This window comes from Helianthus annuus, chromosome 14, assembly GCF_002127325.2.
Source record: "Helianthus annuus cultivar XRQ/B chromosome 14, HanXRQr2.0-SUNRISE, whole genome shotgun sequence".
Lineage (NCBI taxonomy): Eukaryota > Viridiplantae > Streptophyta > Magnoliopsida > Asterales > Asteraceae > Helianthus > Helianthus annuus.
The window spans coordinates 56,410,252-56,415,886 of NC_035446.2; positions in this window are offsets into that span (position 1 = coordinate 56,410,252).

The window sequence follows — 5,635 nt, forward strand, 5'->3', positions numbered from 1 at the left end:
TTCTAAAACCTAAAGTTCAAGATCAGACAAGTCAAGAAAAGAAAGTTAAACTTTCACAGGGGCAGAAAGACAGACTGAGGAAAAAGAGGAAGAAGGCGAGAGAGTATCTCGAGAAGATCTTGTCCTCGGGTTCATCCGTTGGAAAGAATAAGAGTTCTGATGAATCAACTTCCTCGGCTGCAAAGTCAAGCAAGATGAGTTCATCAGATACAAATCTGAGGACAAAAGAGGAAAAGAGGAAGAAGAAAATGGTCGGCGATAAATTTGACAGGTCAAAGTCAGACAAGCCACCTGCAGGCAATGATTCTGGTTCGTCAAAGCCAGAGGAGCCATTGGTTGAGGTAAAAAAGGAGAATTCAGATTTAACAATGGATGATGCAAATTTTCCACCATTGTTGAACAAGAATTCGAAATCACCCAAGGACCGTCAGGCTTGGGTGAATCTGTTTAAATGAAAAACCTGACTTGCCGGAGTTCCCAGGTTGGTAAGCGTGGAGCATGAATCGGCATCTTTCTTAAAATTTTATTCGGTAACGTCATTCATTCAAAAGGTAAAAGGTTTGTTTGTGATTGATTCAAGTGGTTCAGATTTTGAATCAGATAAATCCTACAAGTGGTTAATCAAGGTCATTAAATTGAACTTGAGTTAACTACATGATTTGATCCCCAGAATCTACAAATAATTGGTAAACAAACTAAGTTTTCCGGAAAAACCATTTTGATTAAAATAAACTTAAGTGTTTTGAGATCATAATGGGAAAATAGTTTGTTGAGAGGGGGAGTTCTGATTGTTTACGTCATGTGGATGGAGAATTGATGCGATTCTCATCAAGTTGTCAAATTTGTATAGTTTGTTTCAAATTTTCCCAGAAAATCAAAATTGAAACATATTTTGATTTTAGGGGGAGTAAAAATTTTAAAAAAATCAGAAAATTTGAAAATGTCAAAAACATTGAAAAATTAAAATTGAGTTTTGGTGCAAATAGGGGAAATGATAGTACATCAGCTAGACTGGCACAGTACGCTAAAGATTTGTAATGTATAAATGCAAATAAGCAGTCTCGCTAAAGATGTGTCGATAGGTTTTCACAGAATTAGTAGATCAGTTTGGGATATAAACATAAATTTCACTTACGTCTACGTGGGGAACACCTCCAGGATATATAGGTAACCCCTGAAATCCTGTTTGAAAGGTCCCGTCTTCTGAGATACTAGGTCTTTATGCTTAGTGATATCTGGGGTATTATCCCGGGACTTCTGCTGTATGGAAGTACTGACCTAGTCCCCGGATAATACTTTCTGCAAAAAGCTTTGAAATACAAGCTCGCCCCCAGCAATCTGATTAAACAATAAAATTGATAATCTTTGCTGTTGTAATAAAAGATCCTCTAAAGGGGACCCACTTAAAGTCGAAGCCGTCATCTCTCTGCGTATACGGAAGTATCGACCTGAGCTCTCACGGCCCTCGCACATAACCCCTTAACAGATATCAGCTGTGGTATACTCACCTGTAAGACTGAATACTGGGGTCTGGATACGGGAGTATATACTGAGGTGGGACACATGTAGATGTTTAAGTTCTAAAACACTAAATCTGTATCCCGAACAGGTTGAACATTTTATGAGAATTTAAGTGGATCAATATATCGACAATCAACGCGAACTGTTTAAAAGCTTAAAATGAATTAACAGCTTAACGGTGCTAGTGTTTAGTCAGTAGCTGATATGATCCTCTTGCACGAACTCACAAAAATATGTTTGTATATATTTCATTTCTGCATTTTAATTGTTGTTATTGCATTTGTGTTTCATATTTGAAAAATCCCAAAAGATTTTTGACAACTGATGTTGGAGAGCTGAAATTCAAAATCTCAAACGCTAAACAAGATGAATAGTTGGTTTGGTTAAAGTGATTTGAAATGGTTAATCAGATTTTGGAAAGTTTAATAAATTGTTAAATGTGAAAAATTCTTGAATATTCTTAAATGATTAGTTGATTCATTAAGTTGAATCACAATTGTGTTTGTTTGTGATAGATTGTTTGAGTTGTGTAGGTTTCTGATCCTGTTGCTACGGAAAGCTAGGAGATACATCAGAACCTGAGAAGAAGTTTAAACTGATAAAGCCAGGAGTTGATTTCAATGGTGATAACGATTTCCGGACGGCGATCCCAGCATGATGATAGGGGGAGTCTGATGAAAGTTTGAGCCAGAGAAAGATCCGGGTACATAATTCCAGGAAGAGTTCCTGAAGAAGACCAATCAAGATTGAAGAGCCCTAGAGATTGTTCAAGACTAAAGAAGTACAGACATGAAGTTGCCAAAGACTTGATGAACGACTCCATCAACATCTGAGGGGGAGTCTGTTGGTGCATTTCATCTGTTGATTTCGTCTTGGATCAAGTCTTTATCTTAGAATGTTATTTTAGGGTTCATTGTACGAGAAATCAGGAAATTGTATGTGTTTAGTGTGCCAGGTCCGCTTATATGGCCATATGATAGGAGGTCCGCTTATACGGACATAGGAGGTCCGCTTTTATGTCAGGTCCGCTTATATGGACATGTCCATATAAGCGAACCCACCATGACTATATATAGGGGACACATGAGTGGATCTAGTAGTGGAGGTGATGGTCTTGTAAGGTACGGCGAAGCCCTGCCATTTTGTCTCCAGAGCTTGTAATTTGTCAATAGATCAATAAATGAGACGTTAAATAGTGAAATCAAGCTACACGAAGACCGAATCAATGAATTCCGCCTCTGATTCTGTCTAAGCACTCTTCTGATCGACTCGTCAGGTCATCTAACGATCCTACAATTATTATTATTATTATTATTAATTCACAAAGTTTGTGAATAATACTTTAGGGCATTTAAGTAATTTATTTAAAAAACATATTTATATTACATCTTAACGAATCGTATGTTATAGAATGTCATCAGTTCTTATGGTTTTTTTTTCACATTCCCACTGGTGCCGATTTTTTACATATAAATGTCGTTTGATTTTTTTATTTTAATAATATAATATAATGCTTTAATACTTTAGAGCATTTAAGTAATTCCTGTTATTAATTAGTACTTTAGGGCATTTAAGTAATTTCTTAAAAAACCTATTTATCTTACATATTAACGAATCATATGTTATAGAATGTCATTTTCCATCGTTTCTTACGGTTTTCTTCACATTCCTGGTGGTGCTGATTTTTTACATATAGATGTCGTTTGATCTTTTTTTTTTTGTATTTTAATAATATAATATAATGCTTTAGTACTTTAGGCCATTTAAGTAATTAAAAAAACATATTTATATTACATCTTATCCTATTATTAATTTACAAACTTTGTGAATAGTACTTTAGGGCATTCAAGTAATTTCTTTAAACAACCTATATATATTACATCTTAACGAACCGTATGTTATAGAATGTCATTTTTCCATAAGTTCTTATGGTTTTCTTCACAATTCTGGTGGTGCTGATTTTTTACATGTAAATGTTGTTTGATCCTTTTTTAATAATATAATATAATATAATATAATATAATATAGTATAATATAATATAGTATAGTATAATATAGTATAGTATAGTATAGTATAGTATAGTATAGTATAGTATAGTATAGTATAGTATAGTATAATACAGTATAGTATAATACAGTATAGTATAATACAGTATAGTATAATACAGTATAGTATAATACAGTATAGTATAATACAGTATAGTATAATACAGTATAGTATAATACAGTATAGTATAATACAGTATAGTATAATATAATATAGTATAATATAATATAGTATAATATAATATAGTATAATATAATATAATATAATATAATATAATATAATATAATATAATATAATATAATATAATATAATATAATATAATATAATATAATATAATATAATATAATATAATATAATATAATATAATATAATATAATATAATATAATATAATATAATATAATATAATATAATATAATATAATATAATATAATATAATATAATATAATATAATATAATATAATATAATATAATATAATATAATATAATATAATATAATATAATATAATATAATATAATATAATATAATATAATATAATATAATATAATATAATATAATATAATATAATATAATATAATATAATATAATATAATATAATATAATATAATGCTTTAGTACTTTAGGGTATTCAAGTAATTTCTTTAAAAAAACATATTTATATTACATCTTATCCTATTATTAATTCACAAACTTTGTAAATAGTACTTTAGGGCATTTAAGTAATTTTTCTTTAAAAAAACATATTTATATTACATCTTAACAAACCGCATGTTATAGAATGTCAGTTTTCTATCGGTTCTTATGGTTTTCTTCACATTCCTGACTTTACTGATTTTTTATATAGTAATGTCGTTTGATCTTTCTTTATTTTGAATAATATAATATAATGCTTTATAAATTCCGAATATACTTTACGACATACTTATTTTTTATCTACATTTCGATAAAAGTTTCATTCAATTGCGAGCGGAGTACCGATCCCATAAATACCGTCGCGTACCAAACCAACGTCGACCGAATTCCTGCACAACACACGGGTTAAATTCTACTAGTTAGTTTAATTTAGTATCTATGTACACTTGTACAATCCTTTAGAAAAGACAACTAGTGGCAAAAATTCTAACTCGTGACTATCAGAAGATTATAATAAGAAACGACCCAGTTTTAGCCCATCTGTAATCCATCTTAGCCCAAACATTTACTAAACTTAATGGCCCAGGTGCGAAATCGGGCAAGGACACTCATACAATTAGAGGTGGGAAAAAAAAACAGGTTAATTAACCGGAACCAGTTATTAACCGGTATAAAATTAACCTGTTAGTGGTTAATTGTAACTGCCGGTTAATAACCAGTTATAAATATTTCGTATAGAAAACTACTTGTTAATAACCAGTTATAAATATTTAGTACAAGATCCTGTTATTAACCGATAGACTGGTTAACCGAAAATGCAAAAATAAGACCAAAAAACCCGGTTAATTAACCAGAAACAGCCGGTTAAAGTAATTAATCGGAACAATTAAAAAATGGTCAAATTATTAATCGATTTTTTTAAATAATTACTTTCTAATACAAAGGTTTATGTTTAATAATTTACATCGAGATAGTTGGTAAACGGACTACAAGCTGCGCCGCTACCCCTTTTTGAATAGCAAAACTAAGCGTTTTAAAAACTACGTCCATAGATCTCGGGGTCATAAAATTACTATGCATGACCCTTTGAACTCGACTAAGTAGGTCTACAGCCAGAAAACCAAAAGTATCAAAAGCAAATGGGATAAAAAAGTGCAATTAACTGGTTAGGCCGGAGGGTGTGGGGGCGCCACCCCCGCCAGCTCACCATCTATAGCGCGGCGCTATACCACCACACCCTCGGATTTAAAGAGGGGCGCCATGGGCTGGGCTCCATCGTGGTAACGAGCTCAAAATGCGTGGAACGAGGTGGCTTGGTCAAATGTGACCGTTTGGCAACGTTCGAATAAAAAAAAACTTTTTTTATTCAAATATAAATATAAACCTATCCCAAACTAAATAACACACCATTCACAACTAAAACACACACCAATCA